Source organism: Pezoporus flaviventris, unplaced genomic scaffold (assembly GCF_033815535.1).
Source record: "Pezoporus flaviventris isolate CSIRO_AGI_PZ_B2104156 unplaced genomic scaffold, CSIRO_AGI_Pfla_v1 ptg000097l, whole genome shotgun sequence".
NCBI classification, from domain to species: domain Eukaryota; kingdom Metazoa; phylum Chordata; class Aves; order Psittaciformes; family Psittacidae; genus Pezoporus; species Pezoporus flaviventris.
Genome location: NW_026892645.1, coordinates 7,899,007 through 7,918,215, shown reverse-complemented (window position 1 = coordinate 7,918,215; position 19,209 = coordinate 7,899,007).

The window sequence follows — 19,209 nt, the reverse complement described above, 5'->3', positions numbered from 1 at the left end:
CGAGGCAGGGTTTGCCAGCCCTGTCGTGCATCTGTGTATGTGGAAGCATGCATCTAAGGGGATGTCACAGCAACATGGTCACACTGGGGTGACTTTGCTGTCATCGGTGGTTTTCAGGCTGTGGGTATGGGGTGATGTGAAGGTGGAGTTATGTAGAGATAATCTCTGTTTCAAAAGCTTCCTCTCAAGGGTGAAGTGGTGGCTGCTGCAGTGTAGGTGATGGATGTCACTGCTCTCACCACGGTTTTATCACACTTTCCTATGAGATCCTGGCAAATCCACCTGTATTATCCTGAGGAGATGCTGGCTGGATGCTGCAGGTTGGGTACCCAGCTAACCAACTTAAGGGTGACATGGAGGGGGTCCAGGCATCCCAAAATGCTCACATCCTCCCTTAAGCCATTCCAGCCTGTTGGGTTACATGCACCCAGGCTAATGCCATGTCCTTAAAGCAAACCCAGTTGTTTTAATATTTGCAGCACAAGGCTAAAAATGAAGCATCTTCATAAAATCTGGGGCTTAGGAAGGAGCTATACATAGGAGAGGAAGGAACAACAGCAAAGCAAAGGAGATGAATGTTGGGCTGAACTGCATCCCTTCTCAAGCTTTCCCAGGGTTTGTTCATGGTGGTGAGAGTCCTTGGGGTGGTGTTTTGGCTTGGACCTCCATTGAGAAAACACTCTTCAATTGTAAATAAGCTGGTGATGTTTTGTGCCTGCTGTAAGTGTCCAAACTCAACCTATTAAAGCACAGCAGTGGAGAAATGGAGAAGGCAGCACTACCACAGAGCTACCACAGCTGAAACTCTGTGAGCTGGCAGCAGGCTGTGGGCATCGCTCAGTGGAGATAGTGCCAAACAAAGAGGGAAACACAAGGAGAAGGTGCTGCTGCCTGTGCCGTGTGGTGGTGACTCCATTCCCACATGCACTTCAGTCACAGGAACCTCAGGAGATGGTTGGCACATGTGGGAGGCCTTGTCACAAATCACCCCACGTTGCCAGGCTCCATTGATGCTGAGGGACCTTCTCCTGGAGACTGACAGCTCTGTCCTGGAGGGACCTAGCAGAAGGTGCTCAGCCCATTCAGCACCAGCATCTGTGGTACCCTGGTGAGGTGGGCAGCTAAAGGTGAGCGCTCCCATGCCAAGCAGGTTGTACACCTCAAGCAGGGTGGTGGCAGCTGCTGGAAGAGAAACTTGGTGGTTTTGACTAATTTGGGGGAAAAACATTTGTCTTCTGGTGTGGGTAATTCTCAGTGAGGCAGCATGGGGCTGTGGTGGGGATGAGACAGCGGTGAGCACAGAGCCACGTCAGTGAGCGTGTGACACATGGTGGCATGTGTGTGCTGGGGAAATACACCCCATTTCTCTGCCTAGCCCTTGTTTGGATGGGGAACCCTCTTTGCCCACCTCTCTAGCGTAGGGGAGAGACCCACCAGGCCAGGGACCCCTTTTCCCATGGGACAAGATGCCCTAAAGCTCCTCGGTTGCCACTGGAGCTGAGCACCAGATGGACCAGGCCACCGAAGGGACTGCTCAGTGTGAGGAATGGTGATAGCTGTGTGCTCATTGCTGCTCTTTGCATCTGATATCCAAACACAACGAGGGGAAATGACAGCAATATGTGTCCCCCTGGCACCCGCAGAACATAACAGATATTGCTGTGAAAATGAGGCTGCTGCCACACAGCTAAACCCTGAACCCTTCCCTTTAAGAAGGAGCTATGATTAGAATCTCATCTCACTCTATATTGCAGAGCACCTGCAGCAGAAAATCCCACCCAGAAGCATGGAACTGTTTCTAAAGACCTTTCCCCAACGGGCTGGGAGCTGGGGCTGGTGAGAATCCTGCTGGTGCTGTGGATAGCTTTCAAACACCTTGCAGAAGAGGATGGAGCCAGACTTGGGAGTAAAAGGAAGTGGTAGGATTATTTTGCCAAGTCTAAAGCTGGTGCCAGCTTTTCACATTGGAAAGCTGAGCTTCAGCATCTTCTATAGCTGTTGATTCTTAGGTTTGCTGTACCTAAACCAGCAAGGCACTGGAACCTTGATGTGTGTGACTTACATGCTTTGGTTACACATGGGAGGGATACAAAGGTCAGTTTGATGGGGATACAAGGGTCCATTTGATGGGGAGCCTGGGCAGGAGTGTGTCCCTGTGATGCTCTGCTCTCCCATCCAGGGCTGTGTGTCAAATCTGTTGCCTGCAGCTTCTGGGCAGCACAGGTTAAGAGGTGGGGAAAAGCCACTGCCAAAAGGCCAACGCCAAGGGGCTAAAAGAGTGATGCCCTTGGGATGTGGCACACAATGAGCTGTGATTTTTGGGTGGCCAATGCCCAAATTTCACTGGACATTTTGCAGGGGAATAAATCCACTGAAAATTCCCATTAGTACCTGGCAATGGAGAGGCAATATAAGTATGGACGGTTTGAAGCAGAGCCCCACTTTCCACTTGATATGCTGCTCACAGATGGAGTTCGATGCTGTTCAAACATAATTCGCTCTTCCTCTCTGAATGGAACCAGAGAAGGGTATTACATTTATCTTAATAAAACAAGTTGCTTTGCAAGTGGTGGAACATAGGAAGCCTCCTATGTGGGTTCTCTGGTGTCTGGTAGAGTGGCTGAGCTCATATCACATCCTAGGAGTGAGATGGGAAGTGGAAAGATGATGGAAAGAAGTGCTAATTAGAGTATATTCTCCCTTATAAAGCTTGTTAGAACTTAATTCCTCTGAGATGTCTCTTCTTGCATCAAATCTGATTGCAGGCCAGCGGGTTTAGGAAGTTACCACGCAGTGCCTATGGGCCAGCGAGCCTGATCACATAAACCCTGTTTCCTTGGGACACTGTGTGCAAGAGAGAAACAGGCCTGATCTGAAATCCCTACAAATGATTTATCATTATATCCCACTGAATTTGACCCCCATCCCTGTGCTTTTCAGGGCTGACATTTATCACCAGGGCTCTGTAGGTGTGATGGAGATTGTCATTAACAGGAGTAAAGCTTCCACTTACTCTGTACCATTGACCATCCAGTTTGCAGATTGAGTGTGCAGCATTAAATAGATGTTCCCAGCCACAAAACCACTTCTCATTTTGTATAATACAGGCCAACAGAGATTTGACAAATGTTCCATTTCCGTATAGAAAGACTATTTTTAAAATTGAACAGTAACTTAGTCCTCTATTGACTTTCCATTTCCATCCTCTTACATTTCCATAGCAACTCTGGCCATTTATGCATTTATCTTTGTATTTAACTTCCCCCTTTCATAGCATTTCAAGTAGACTTTAAGTGCTGTGAAAGGGTTAAAGCACTCTTTCCAATATCTGCCTGGTTAAGGCAATTACTTGGAAATACATCTATATATTTTTAAGCTAAATTGACAAGTTGGTGGTTTAATGAAAACTGCCTGGAGAATATTTGCCCTGAAAAGTCCTTCAGGGTGATAACAAGAACAAGTATGACCCTCTCTCCTCTCACCTTGCTTTCTATTATTGCTGTGTTCAAAATCCTCATACAGGATCCAGACTTGCAATAGCTGTGATTGATAGTCAAATGTTTGGGTATTGGGTCAGCTTGGGTAATTCTGGCTTTATTTCATCTTTAAGCATTTAAAAGAGCTGTTGGAGCGAGCCCAGAGGAGGCCATGAGGATGCTCAAGGCTGGAGCACGTCCTGTGTGGAGGCAGGCTCAGAACACTGAGGCTGTTCAGCCTGGAGAAAAGAAGCTGTGTGGAGACATCAGAGCAGCTTCCAGTGTCTGAAGGGGACTACAAGGATGCCGGAGAGGGACTCTTCATCAGGGACTGTAGTGATAGGACAAGGGGTGATGGGTTCAGACTGAAATAGGGGAAGTTTGGGCTGGAGATAAGGCAGAAGCTCTTCCCTGTGAGGGTACTGAGGCACTGGCACAGGGTGCCCAGAGAAGCTGTGGCTGCCCCATCCGTGGCAGTGTTCAAGGCCAGGTTGGACACAGGGGCTTGGAGCAACCTGCTCTGGTGGAAGGTGTCCCTGCCTGGGGCAGGGGTTGGAGCTGGATCAGCTTTAAAGTCCACTTCCACTCAAACCAGTCTGGGATTCTATGACTGTATTTGCATGTGTATTTGGGGACAGTGAGATGCTTTCTTTGATTGCACTTCACAAATGTGCTTCTGGGCTTGGAGCAGAGATGTGAGTTCACCATCACCATTAACAGCGTGTGGTAAGAGTCCCCATCAGCAAGCTGGAGGGTATTTGGTGGGAATGTAGTCATTTCTTCTGAGCCCTTGCTGTCCAAGAATGCAAAGATAGGTGCAGTAAGCCAAGCAGATAGCGCTTGGGCACAGTGATAAATCCCTATGCATGACACTGAAGAGCCCCACCAACCATTATTGGCTGAACTACTCTGAGAGCAGATTGGTCTTGAAGTCTTAGGTAATGTCTACCTGGGGCACTGGGAAGACAGCTTTCAAGTCAGTAATCCTCTTCTAAGTCCACACTTATTTCCTACCTATAGTTTCATGATGCTTTTAGCAGGAAACTCTTTCATCCTGACAACCTCTTGACTTTCAGCTTCCATTGTCAATGATGCTTCTCCTTTAATGTCTTCCCTCCTCCATCCAGTTGATTATTCCTGCCACTTACTGAGGAAGGATGTCCCCTGTCCCTGAGGATAAACAATGGGTGACTTAATTGCAGCAGTGAGAAATATGGGACATGTTTCCCTGGAGACCTGGTGACACGCTCAAGTGAAGCACCAAGGAGAACATGGTGCTTTGGGTAGGCTGTAGCACTGCGGCTGTGTTCACCTTGGGCACTGACAGCCCTCAGTCACCCTGCAGCAAAGACCTCCCAAACTGAGCAAGGTGCTTAAGTGCCAAAGGCATTTTTAAATGCTTATTTTAATAGGCCTGAGAGCCTAAACCTCATTGACTTTCAAACAGACTGTGCAGATCAATGCACAATGCTCTGACAAGGCAAGATGGTTTCCTATAACACATCCTCCTGCACATCAACCAGTGTGCTTCTACACTGCTCCAGCATCTTGGGATCAGTTCTAATCTTCTGTTGGGGCATTTCTGATGAATCCTAGAGTCCTTCAAGTTGTTTTTTGCAAAGATGTAAAAAAGCAACTGATGAAACTGTTGGAACTGTTGAAGTGCCCAAGTCCCACTGAAATCTATTGCTTAACTTGCTTAGATGCAGCTGGAAATCCTATTAAAGCACCTCCCTGCACCTTTAAGCACCTAAAACCTTTGTAAATGCATTCTTTGATACTTAGGGATGGAAGGCCGGAGTGTTTCCGGAGGATTTGTGCTCCTAACTCACTCACTGCACCCTAAAGAAACCTCTGGTTTCATCCACATCATGCCAATGTCCCATGTCACCTTCCCCTTTCGTTCCATCACTCCTGCTGTTCCCTGATGGACTCTAATTCCGCACCCTTCTTTACTGTTGACACCTTGGTGAGTATTTGCAGGCTGTTATTAAATCACCTCTTTCCTCATCCTTTATCTGAGCTGTACGTAATTAGTTCCTTTAATCTTTCTTCATAGGTCAATCCTTCTAAGCCCTTAATCATCTCTATCTCCTTTTCCTGGAGCCCCTCCAATTTGCTGACACCTCTTTCAGTTTTTCATTTCCTTTTGCATCAAGAAACAGCAAACCCACAAGTCCCACACACTGACAATACGCAGTGTGGGACGGTGGCTTTCCCTATGGGATTGTCCCTGTTTGCTTCTGGCTAGCAAAGCTGGTTGGAAGGGAGCAAGCCATCTCCTGATAATAGTGATCCTGCTCTGCTCACAAGCACTGGCTCTCTGCAAAATGATCTTTGTTGTCACAAGATCTGCACCATTTACATGGGTGCTTTGGGTGACAGAAAGAGGAGTAAGGGACCTGTTGGAGTGAGTCCAGAGGAGGCCATGGAGATGCTGCGAGGGCTGGAGCAGCTCTGCTCTGGAGCCAGGCTGAGAGAGCTGGGCTGGGTCAGCCTGGAGAAGAGAAGGCTCCTGAAGGGGAGACCTGAGAGCAGCTCCAGTGCCTGAAGGGGCTGCAGGAAAGCTGGAGAGGGGCTTGGGACAAGGGATGTAGGGATGTAGGGACAGGCCAAGGGGAATGGCTTTAACCTGCCAGAGGGGAGACTGAGATGAGCTCTTAGGCAGAAGCTCTTCCCTGTGAGGGTGCTGAGGCGCTGGCACAGGGTGCCCAGAGAAGCTGTGGCTGCCCCATCCCTGGCAGTGTTCAAGGCCAGGTTGGACACAGGGGCTTGGAGCAAGCTGCTCTGGTGGAAGGTGTCCCTGCCCGTGGCAGGGGTTGGAGATGGATGAGCTTTAATGTCCCTTCTAACACAAACCAGGCTGGGATTTTATGATTCTAGGGATTCCAACTCTCTCAAGTTCATTGTCCAAGCACAGCAGTTGAACTGCTTTGCAGCACAACTGGTCTTGAACTTGTCCAGCTTGTCCCACTAAGGATGCTTGGATCTGGCAGATTGGTGCTGTGCAAGAGGGACAAGGAATGAGTGTCCTGGCAGCTCTAGAATGGGCTGGACATGCTGTACTATGAGGATTGGGGAAGGCAAGAACCAGCACTAGCAGCTGGTAGGAGAGAAAGACAGGAGAGACAGACTCTTTCATTGCTTGCACCAGTGCCAGACAGAGGAGAGGTGACAGGTCTTCAAAGAAGCTCTTTTTTACCAGTCCCTACTGAGGAGGTTATCACCCCTACACCCTTCCTTTGCAATGCAGATGAGCTGTAAATGTCTAGCACTTCTATCCAGAACTCCAGGCTGGTCTCCTTGGCTGTCAGTCCCATGAACCTGTGACTTCCCACCTGCAGGAGCTGCAATCTACCTGCTCTTGCAAGAGAGGGAGGGATGCTACTGGGTTCCCACTCCTCATACTTCATCCCAAACATTTTACATTGTATTTGTCCTCCCCTCTTCCCCCCAAGGATTTGTGTATTCTTCCCAGCTGATGTTCCATTACCTGCACAGCATTTTTGGCCAGTAAAACATGAAGGGGAAACTGAGGCACTGCAGAAAGGATGAAGGCAGAGCCATGGTCTTCCAACCTGTCAGTCCCTGGCTCCTGTGCTGTCTGAAAGAGGAGGCTTTCTGGGGTAACATCGTGGAGTAGTGACCATTTAGTGTCTATTTAGGCCATGCTTTGCTTGGCTGCCTTATCCCAAATGAACACTTGCAGTTTGCTCACTGGGAAGCACAGTTGCACTCCAGGGTGCTCCTATCACACTGCTGAAAAGCAAAGGCCACCTTCATCTCCTTCCCTTTTATTAATCACAATTTGCCTCCGGATTGAGCTGATTGCACACCAAAATAAAGCCATGAGAGACAGCAGCAATTTTCAGCTCAGACTTGTGGTACTCTGAAAACATCAAAAGCTGAGCCTGTTCCATGGAATGGGGAGCTTCAAGTGACCATAACCAAAGAGCACTGAGAAAGCCACCACAGTCACAACTCCGATGGTTCTCTGCACAGCAACAAGGACTAGACATTGACAGAGATGATAAAACCTGCACCTTAAGGTATCTGCCCTACTGCAATGAATTTCCTTTCCCTTTTTCCACCCATCCCAGCAAAACCTTGCAAATGGCACATGATACCATTTGCAATGATGGTCATCCTGCTTCCTCAGAGGGTGACTGGAAGTTTGACCTGCTCTTGTGCTTCACAAGCAAGGTGAGATGCAGCTGCTGTGCGGAAAGATGTTTGGGGGCTGGTGGAGTTAAACCAGTCAAGACTACTCGTTAAATGGGTACCTAGAGGTATCCACTTGTGCATAAGGAGGATGTAAAGCTGCATGTTTATGCAAGTGCTCCTGGAGATCATAGGGGAGGCTGCTGACAGGGAGCTTTTTGCTTGACAGGGATGTGGAATACTTGATCAATACCACAAGAGTCACCCTGAGCCTAAGCAAAGGAGATTTGGAGTGGCTGGGGTATTGCCATCCCCTTGCTGTGCCCTTCCTGGACGCCAACAGCACAGTCAAAGCCTTGAGGGAGCACAGAGCACCCACGCTTCACCCTGCCCTGGCAGAAGCAGCAGGCACCAAGCCTGGTGGTGACTCTAGCGCTTCACTGGGGATTCCTGAGCCCATTCCCTGCAGCTGGTGGAAGGACAGGCCATTGCCAGTCTTGGAGGGGCTTAGGAGGATCAGATGCACGTGCACTGCCTGGGGTGTTCTGCACACACACATGTGCAGGGGAAGCTCACACTGGCTTTGCCCCCAGGCACAGTGCAGGCACTCCATGCTTGCGTGCTCCTTCAGGATCCACGCTGCATCCTCTCCCTGCTTCTGATGCAAGGGGGGAGATGAGCACTGGCTGTGTCATATCCTTGCAATGACTTTTATGAAGCCACATGCATCCATCTCCTGCTGCTTGCAATTGCCTCAACCATTTCTAACCCCTTCAGAGCTCTGATGTTTCCAGATGGGACTATTAGACTCCCTAGGAGTGCAGCTGTAAGTATGAGCCAAAATGCCACCCGAGCACTGAGGAGCGGGAGCATCACCGACACCAGACCTGCCTTGCTTTGCACTAACACCAGAGCCTCCTTGCTTCTGTGCAGCTCTCTTTCTTCATGAAAGGGGCTGTGACTTCCTGAGGTCTCAAAATCAGCAGTTTGGCAGCAGGGCTTCATAGCAGGAAAAGCAAAGTAGTGGATGCAGTTAGTGCATGGCTGCAGTGGGATGGAACCAGCCTGTCTCTGAAACTAATGCCTCAAGTGGCCATGGCCACTTTACTGGACCCAGTTGTTTTGGAGGTGAGTTCTTGGAGTTTGGGGATGTCTTCTATGATGTGAACAGCATCCAGATGCTGGCCTAATTTTCAGGGGAACCTTTGCCATGATGATAATAATAAGCCTATTGGTGTCTTTTTTCTGCCAAAAAAAAAAGTAGCATCATTGTGCCCTTCCTGAGATGCCTTTTCTGAATATTTCCTTTCAGAGAAGTATCACTTCTTCCACCCAGAATGGATTCTGGTGGTGCTGCCAGTGCTGGGTGCCTGGAGGCAGCGTGCTGTAAGTGAATCTACTCTTTAACAGCAGAAGAGTCATACCCATCACTGACTTCCTGTGCCACTGGGCAAGTGCATGCTGTGGCGGTTTCCCTTCTCGCTGTGGTTTCCCTTTTCTCTCATGCTCTCCTCACCACTGCAATGGCTGCCTATTGCAACGAGTCTCTCAGAAAGGGTGAAACCCCAGACTGCACTCAGTCTGGTTGCAAAACTCCCAATGACTTCAAATCCAAACCCTGTGTTGCCAGCACTTTAAGGAGCTCAGCAGGGAGAGCCAACAGCAGATGCCTTGCGCTGGGAGCCGTTTATCTGGGGGCATTCAAACTATCCTGTTCTGTTTCACAGAGCTCCTCCAACGCAGTGCACACTCAGTACCCTCCCTTCCCTCTCAGCATCACAATGTGCAGTGGCTCTGACCTCTCAATGTGCAGACCAGGGCTTCTCCTTGCCTGGTAATGCAGCATCCTGATGGCAAACATTACTTCCCAGGAGAGCGCATGCTTGTTCCCAAATCACTGCTGCCTAGTCACTTGAAATGCCTATGACCAGCCCTTCAGAAGACATAGGTGTGGCTTGGGAAAGACTCTCTTGTCTACCAGGGCCTGCAGGAGATCAGGCGCTTGTTACAGGATCCTCTTTACTGACAGTGGATTTTTTTAATAAGAGAGAATAGAGGAAGTTACTTGGAATCAGAGTTCTCACATTTCTTTCTGCAACCTGGGAAACAGATTTATTTTAATGCAAAACTTATCACACTTCATAGTTACTCAGAGGACAGATCTTTCAGGAGGAAAGAAGAATTTCCTTCCCTTTTCCCCTTTCTCTTTCCCTTTCCTTCTCCCTTTCTCTTTCCTTTCTCTTTTGTTCTTGGTTTTCACGGTGTGTGTTTATTTCCTCTGGGTTTATCAGGTACCAGTTTGGAAGCAAAGGGACCCTTATGGGTATAGGTTAAAGAATCTCTGGGGAGAACCTATAGTTGGCCCCACCTTGGGGCTGGGGGATAGCGAAGTCCAAAGCACAAGGCCAGCTTTTTCTATGTGCACTGATTCACCTACCGACTAGGAATTGAGAGACCCAAATGAGGACTCCTCACATGACTTCATTTACAGGCAACACTTCTCAAAATAGCCTTTTCCCAAATAAGCCTCCATACATCAGCAGCTTCCTTAGAGCTCCCAGTTCTGTCACCGTGGCACGGACAGCACTGCTATAAGTAAAAATAGCAGCAGCAGCTCTGGCTTTATAAAAGCCAAAGTGAGTTCCTCAAATCCCTGATCCCTTCAGTGAGGGGCAGCAGTGATGACCCTGAGATCTACCCACCTCCCTTGAGCATCTCCCCCTTGTGAATACTTCCAAATAAATAGCTAAGCAGTGAGAAACTCAAAGCCTGGGAGATGTGAGAAGCAGCTTGTCCCCTCCTCCTGGGTACTGATGTGCAAATCGTGTCTGGGATTTCCAGCCAGAGCAGAGTTGTGCTGCTATCCCTCAGACTCTCACACAACCCCAATCAGAAGAGCTGGAAGGAAGAGCTGCTCCACAGGGAGCAGCACAGTTACAGGGACCCATGTGAACTGCCCTGCATCAGCAAACTACATTAGAGATGGGCTTTGAAGCCACCCTATCCCCTTCAAAACATGACTTTGAAAACTCAGACTCCCTTGACTCTGCCGGCTGGAGTCAGGCACTTTGAGGCCTTTGAGAAAATGGTTTATAGTATATAAATGAGAGGAAAATAAAGGATAAAGGCTATTCTCTAGTCTGTCTCCCCCCCCCCCCTTTTCCCTTTTTCTCCTTTCCTTTATTTACCAAAAGTACCTCCAAGGCTAATGGCATTTTCTTTGGCCGCTGGGAGCAGGGAGAGATTGAAGTCTGCAATATGAAAGCTTTTCTCTAGGTCTTTAACAACTTTGGATCACTTTGGTTAACTCCCAGCCTCAGTTCAAAGCAGAACTAGGAACTGAAAGGCTGGTTCTGTTTGTCTATTAGGAGCAAGAAATGATTTCTCATCACGGAAAGAAAGAAAGAGGCTTGAAATGCCTTGTCCCGGATGAAAAGTTAAAATCACTAAGACTTGTGTGAGCTGACAAACAATAAGATATTGCCTGCAATGCCTCATTTTGATGCTATCAAAGGGTTTCATGTGTGACCTCTTTTTCATAAAAAAAAAGGAGTTTTTTTATTATAATCAGCTTAAATTTCAAAACAAAACGACTTGGAACCAAAAGTGAAACCGGGTTGGTTTAGTCTCAATTCTTTTTTCCGACGGCAGAAATTCATCAAACTGGCTCTACAAAACACCTCCATTGAGATGAATCAGCCTTTCTCAAGATGTCTTAGCAAGACATTCCTGCCCAGCTCTTGCTGTTCCAGAAGCAGTGAGTTTCTTGGGGTAGGCGTGCATGAGGATAGAGAGGTTTGGGCAATATTAGGCTAAGGTTCCAAAATGACAATATAACGCTTAAGGAGCCATACCCAAGAGTGTATGGGGATTTCAGCCTTTCCCAGACTTTGAGGACTTGGAGGTCCTAATCAATCCTAAACCTGAGAGCTGACTGTGTTACTGCTGCTGTTCATGCAAAAGCTGTGGGATTCCCAATGCGCCTGCTCCAGTGCAAGCAGAACATTTGTTGTGAATGGCCTTTGACAAGCTATTTTGGTGTTCCCTCTCAAGATATAAAAGTACAGAAACAGCAATACCGAGCAAACTAATCCAATGCCTTTTAGCTCCTGAAAAACTCAGCTATTTCTATTTGAGCTGGCTGGATTTTGCTCTCACCTTCACAAAGCAGGTTTGCTTGGCTCAGGCAGCAGCTACTGAAGGGATATGCCAGTATCTGAAAGAAGGAAGGAGCAGGTGGATAAATCTCGGTGCTTCAGTGAGGAGTCACTCTGCTCCTGTGCCTTACTCGCCTTTTCAACAACAAGGGACTGTAGCAACAGGTCAAGGGGTGATGGGTTTAAATTTAAACAGGGGAAGTTCAGGTTGGATATAAGGAAGAAGCTCTTCCCTGTGAGGGTGCTGAGGCACTGGCACAGGGTGCCCAGAGAAGCTGTGGCTGCCCCATCCCTGGCAGTGTTCAAGGCCAGGTTAGACATAGGGGCTTGGAGCAAGCTGCTCTAGTGGAAGGTGTCCCTGCCCATAGCAAGGGGCTGGAACTGGATGAGGTTTAAGGTCCTTCCAAACCAAACCATTCTATGATTCTATGTACAGGCAAAATCATATTTTCAGTGTTAGGAAGATAGAAATTTTCTTGCCTACCTCTTGATCGTATCACCACTTTAATTGTTAAAGTCTCAAGCACGGAGTGACCTGGGGAGGAGCCACTCCAAGGATTCAGTGAGATGACTGGATGCTCTAATCTTTGTTCTTCTTCTGACCTTAATTTGCTCCATCATCTTGTGCTATTCATGTAATCTCCTTTGGGCAGAAGTTCTCCAGGAGTGGAATAACTACTTAGTTATAGAGAAGAGCAAAAAAGTATCCCTGAAGTTGATGTGTCCAGCCAAATGGTGGCCAGATGAATGAAATTTATCACTCCTAATATACAGGAGTCCTCTGGATGTATAGCTTGAACTGCTTGTAGGAACAGACTCATTTCTATATTACCCTCCTCTTCCAAGTTTCAAATGTCTCAGGATTTCTTAGCTCTGCTGGGTCAGCCTTAGGTTTTCATGAACTTGAGTCCCAGCAAAGTAGGTTGAAAGACCCCCCCCAAGTTCCATCCTGCCCATGACAGGGTGCTCTTCTTCTCAGCACCTACAAGGGGAAGCTGTATCTGGAGTCAGTACGTTTAATTTTAGCTCTGGTTGAATTTGTGGATGGTTTGGGTGAAGTGATTTGAAAAAAGAAAAGGGATTAAAGTACCCCAAAAGATTTGTCAGGGAATTAGTTTCCACTTAAGGGAAGAGCTATGCCAGGAATAGTATGGAGAGTGGTCTCTGGGGAGATAGAAAATAGAAAGGAGAGGAAAAAGGAGGATGCTTAAGGAGATGAGGCCTTAACCTCAGCTTGGAAAGTGGTAATTTCCCAGCATAGACAGGTAATAGGGATGAGGATCCAGGGAGCATTGGAGCTGGGTCTGGGGAGTTTCAGCCTGGCAAGCTGACGCCAGTAAAGAGATCACAAACACTTTCCCTCTTCTCCTCCTTCCCCAAAGTTAAAGTTTACCTGTTAATTCCCTTATCAGAAGTTTGTGCTGAGAACCCTTATCTGGATTTTACAGGCAGCTCCTGGCACCAGACCAAAACTGGAGGAAACCATTTCATTCTTCTCCAGTTGTTAAATGAAAGCTACATTCTAAGCCGACAATATTCTCACTAATGGGAAGGGACTGTTAATGATAGGAACATATGTGTTTGGCTTTCAAATGAGACTTGCCATCTATCCCCGCTCCTGACCCTGGTGCAGCTTAGCAGGGCTAAATCACTTTTTAAAGCTGAACAGAATGAACCTTAATTGAGGCATTAAAACCACGTTCATTTGATCTTCCTGGGACCCACAGCCCTGCTATTGCTCATGGCTTGGGCTCACCGGGCAGGCGAGAGGCACATATCCTGCAAGGCAAGTGCAGTGCTAGAGAGCATCTGGAGTTGTTGGTGTTTTTCCCTCCTGCTCTCCCTCTGTTTCTCTTTCAAAAGTAATTGAAAGTCTTTTGACTTTATTTATTTATCATCATGATCCATTTGAAATTGCAGGCTCCTTCATCTCAGCATTCATTTCCTTGCCCTTTAATGTGAACCTGACTCAATTCCCTATCTCCTTCAAAGCTCTTTATTAGTCCTGCAGCGTTTTCCCCCCACCTTCCTTTCTCCTAATTTCTCCTTCATCCTCAATGGAGACCAGCAGCAAAGAACCAGTCTTGGCTGGATATACCCGGCCATGCTGCTGGGGTGACCTTGGCTATAGCATTGGTGGCATTACCCTGAGTCAATTGTGATTTAGCTGAGGGAAAAGGCAGCCCCAAAACAGCTCTCCCTAGGTCTTGTTGTTGATGAAATCACTACATTGCATGGTGGAGGTGCTCACCTTTCTCTTCCCTTCACAAGGCTTGGGGGGCTCTGTCCCCCCACGTTTGTGTGTCCCTCTTCCCCTCTTACCACTTGTATGCGCCTTCCTCCAGAAAGAGTCTTTTTTATGCCTTCTTTTTGCTAGGAACCCTTCAGTGCCTCACTCACAAGGCTTCTGTCACGAAGGGCAGGCAGTACAGCAGGGAGGATACTGCAGAGAATAATTCAAAGCAAGACCCAAAAGCTCTTTAATTTTCCAACTCCCTTTACGTGGAAGGATAATGTTAACTTTCCTCTCCTCTAGGTGGGGAAACTGATGCATGGAGCAAGGAGATGATCAGCTTCCTGTAACTGGGACTGTAACCCAGCTTTAAATACCTTTGCATCCCACAGCAGGACCAGAGGTCCAGCTGCAGAGCACCAAAGGGTTATTTCTGCAGTGCCTCAGGCTCTGGTCCTGCTTGGCTCTTCCCAGGCACAGAGTTGAAGCTGCCTGCAGAGAAAACAACCAGCCTGCTTTGGATTTGTCTTGCTGGGAGCTGAGTTGCTTTTCCTGCCTTGTCTCAGAGATGTGGTGATTAAAGAGATCAACTGTGGGGCTTGGGCACAGTCAGGGGACCCAGATGCTTTGTAATCTCTCACCTCAGGGTGAGTCTGGTACAGAGGAGAGCTGTGATGAGGCAGCAGCATGATGGGACGTTGTGCCTAAGGCACTGTGAAAGAGCCCATGAACCTCTTCTTACTGATGAAAATGGCTATTTTATTTTATTTATTTTATTTTATTCCCTCCCCCCAAGCCTCTTTTCATCCCCTTATCTTCACTAGTAATTAATAGATTAATGCACGTCTCAGGAAGATAAATGCACTTTCAGATCTTCAAAAGGCAAGGCAGCCTCTGAAACCAATGTTTACAACCTCTTTGACTGGTGACAAAGCAGACAGCGTGACATGATCTTGGGCTTAGCCCCCAAGGTCAAGCTGAGATGCAGATCCTGATCCCAGGAGCAGAGTGGGTACCAGAGCTCCCAGTAGCATGGCTGGACCAGTCGGCCATGCAGTGTTTGGGTTTACCTATATTCTCTGCCAGGGTAAACCCCCTCACTTCTGCCTACTCTCTTTCTTCATTGAATGAGTTTTGGGATGGAGAGAAAAGATGGAGTCAGGGAGAAAAAGCAAGCCAAAACTCTCCAGGATTCAGGACTTTCACTCAGCCCTAAATCCTAGGGCTGGACACTCCAGTTAGAAAAGAGATGTCCAGCTCTTTTGTGCCACCGTTTTTCTCCACAAAGGGCCAGCTCACACAAGTTCTTGCACTCCTTGAAGATCTCAAGTCTGATGTAGTCTGTCTTGCACATCCCTGGATGTCCCATTATGCATTAAGGTAGTCACCATCCATGATTCTGATGCTAGCCTGAGTTTTCCAGGCATGCTTTAGATATGGGGCTAAGCCACATTCCAAATACTGAGTTTGGTAGGTTACCTGAGTGGCAAGGAGCTTGGAATATCCATCCCTGTGTTTGCACCTCACTCCAGCCCCTCAGGAGTGGTTTGGCATCCCTATTGCTAGCCTGATGCTGCAGAGAGCAGGGCTGGGGCAGCAGGTTCTCAGGGTCAGAGGAGCAGCGCTTGTGTATAGAGAACTTAAGTGGTGGCTCCAGGGTGGGAGAAAATGCTCTGTTTGAGCAGTTCGAAGGCCTTTCAAAGCTTGTCCCTGTGAATTAGGGGCCAAGTGAAGTCATCAGACCCTAATCAAAAGCAGCTAATCAGGAAGCAGTGGGAGAGCTCCCAATTGCGGCTGGTGCGAGCGGAGCTACAGCCCTGGCAGCTGGGCAACGGCACTAAAATTAACAGCAGTGCGATATCTTCTGCTACTGAGACACCCCAAGGGGTCTGTGCCAGCTCAGAGGAGCACATGATAGGTGTGGGGATCTCAAAGGGATTTCAGGGACCTCAGAAGATACCTATCTACCCTATGAGATCAGAAGCATGCTTTGAACCAGCTGTGGTTTTGTGGCTGTTCTGCTGACCCGCTGTGATGGAGGTTTTACAAGGCTCCTCTGCCTTTTGGCAGCTCGCACGTACAGTTGTTAGCAGAGATCCATGACCCCACATATCTTTACATTTGAGAGTCTCCAAATGCTTTACGGATTTCGTAGGTAAATGTCAGCAACTTGACTTTACAAGGAACTGAGTGACATGCAAGAAGTGCCCTGACATCCCAGACTTTGCACAGGCTTTGCCTGTAGTCCAGTGAAGATTTAACTGCAGTTAAAATCACTCTTTATGCCCTGGATGTAAAAATCCTTCTTGGCTGCTTTGTGATGCTCTGCAAGAAAGGGCACACTCAGCTGATGTTTTCCTCTCATGCTCATAGCTCAGATGACAACCAGTGTCTCTGGTCAGTCACTGATAGTCAATAACTTCCCACAGCCCTTATGCACTCATCTTCTGATGGGACCATTAAGAGGAGCAGCAACATTTGTGTTGCATGGTCCCCTAACTTCAACCATAGTCGTGGTTTCCCACCATACCCCTGTGATGGATGAGACTGAGACATCCTTCCTTACCCAAGGTAGGGAGACCCCTTACCTGTGACAGATCTTTGGCAAGTGACTGATGGCTTGCTGAATCAATGCTAATGAAATCCATGTAGTTATCGATCCCTTTAAGGGCAAACTGTTGTCCAAGTCTGGTACTAAGATTGGAGCTACCCTCACCTAAGCTCCATTCAGGGGTTTAGAAAGCAAAGGGGGTCACTCTGAACATTGTGACTCAATGGGAGGTTTTCCCTTACCATTTTCTGTCTTCAGTCTCTGTGTAAATCATTCTAAATCGGCTCTAACTCCATTTTCCTTTGTGTGTTTCATCCATGTAGCAAGTAACAGAGTGAACCTTGCCCTCAAGCTTTGGGCTTTTATAAATTCATACTAAACCCACTTTTGCTGATACCTTTGATTGTGACTCTTAGGGTGACCCTAAGTCGCTCATTCACCACAACCCTTCTAGACCTAAAGTCTTTCTCCTCATTGTCCCTGAAGTCAGCAGGCACTTGTATCCCATGAAAGCAGGCAGTGTATGGTCTGGAGAATTAGGGCCTATGAAGGTGCCTGGACCCCTGGACACCTCCTGTGCCATTTTGCCACTGGAACACAATGCCACTTTGTGCTCCTTTCTATTTGATGATAAAACACCTCAAGGATTAGGTACTCATCTCACTGTTAGAAGCATGTGGGGGAGAGCAGAGGTATTCTGCTGCTTTTGGAAATTCCCTCGCTTCCTGCTCCAGAGAAACATCTCTCTTCATAAATCTTATTGTACCTATAAAATCCCTTCCTGTTCTTTAGCTTCTGCTTGACTCCCTCTAACGTGACTGTTACACTATTGCATTCAGGCTGCACGATAAAAGGGACGAAGTGCATTGTGTCGGATAGAGCACGGCTGTAAATCCCTGCCAGGTTGGAGTCGACACAGATTGAATTCTATCACGGCTCTTCTTCAGAGGGTTTGCCGACTACCTTTTACATTTGCCAGGGAGGAGATGCAATGTAGTTTAAGTAACTAAAGTGAAAAGGTGCACAGTATTGTCTTAGAGCATTAGCGACTGAGGTTTGGGTCTGTCGGACCCAGAAATGCACGTGAATGCAATGGGGGAGCCCACCTCCTCACTACACAGCAAACTGACAGCAAAATCTGATATAATCCCCCTGTGTTTGAAGTATTGCTGCACATCCCCTCACCGTTCCTCTGTGGGTTGTAGGGGGGGAGTGGTGTTAGTGAAGGTTTTGAGGTGAAGATGTTAATCTAGGTCCTAATCTAACCCAGTTCCTGTTTTCTTGCATAGCCCCGCGCATAAACACAGAATTGACCCTTAAACACATCCATGGCATAACTGAGGAGATGGTAAATCAGGGATGAGGGCTGCCTGCGGGTCTCTTGTTCTGGCTTTGTGCAGTGACTTTGCTGTGTGAGAAACCTCCCGAGATAGGACCCAGGCCAACATCTTCCTGACTTTGGGCATCTTGGGACTGCCAAACGTCCCCACAACCTGACTTGTCCTCCTCCAAACCTGGGGGCAGCAATGTTCATCCCTGCTGGTGGAGATGAAGGGTTTCTACGGGTCTGAGGACTTCTCAAATGGCATCACTTATCCTGTGCCCTCCATGGCCAAGACTGGTCTCTTACAGCTAGCACACCAAGCAGTATGAGTGAGGAGGGGGGTGTTACCAGGGCACCAAAGTCTTAGGGCTTTTCTTTCTCACTTGGACACATTTTCTCTTCCCCATGTGTTGGTTTCCAGCATCCAGAGGATGACTTGCTGCAATGTGCATAGGAATACTGTGTTTTAAAACTACCCAGGTGTCGTCACAAAGATGGCATCCCTTGTGACACCCAATGTTGTTCTTTTCCCTTCCCTTGAAGCTTGTTTCCCCACAAGGTTTGTTTCCTGATCCGCCATCCTGTCTCTCTGCTGCTTTCCTCATCATCCCTGTGCTGAGCTGTTGATTTTTGCCTTGCTCATTTTGTAGATTTGGGGAAGGGGGAGGGACGCCTCAAGGGATGAATTGGCTATTTGTCTCCGCCTTGGCTTCTGCATCCCTTACTCGAGGTCTCCATTGCATCCTTGTCCCTATTGCAATTTTTCTTACCCTCCTCACGTGTCCCAGGAGAGTTGTTATTTATGGCTGGTGGAACAAAATCAAACGACACAAGCTGGTTTCCAGCCTCCAGGATGATATCCATCAGTGGGGGCTTTAGAGAAAGCCTTTTGTTTAATGACAGGATCGTTCATGTTCTCTCCTGTCTCCTGCCCCTTCTGGCCTCCCCTTGCGTCGTATCAGTGAGAAGTTCAGGAGGTACTTCATCCTCTGCTGGTGACTGATGGTTTACTCAAACCATTTCTACATGTTCTCTATTCTTTTCCTGCTGGTGCAAACCCCTCTTCATTGCTAAGAATACTTGGAAGGAGAGAGCAAAGGGTCATCCACTTCACTGTTAGTTTGGGAATGGTAAATATCACTCTATGAATGTTTGCAAAAGGACACAAGGTTTCCCTGATTTCTATCTTTCCCCTCCTATATAATCAGGATTTACTTTTGCTAAAAAGCAAAATAAAGACCCTAGAGGTTTCACTGAAGGAGGATGAGAATATTTGGCAAATCCTTCCTATTTACTCTGTTTCTGTT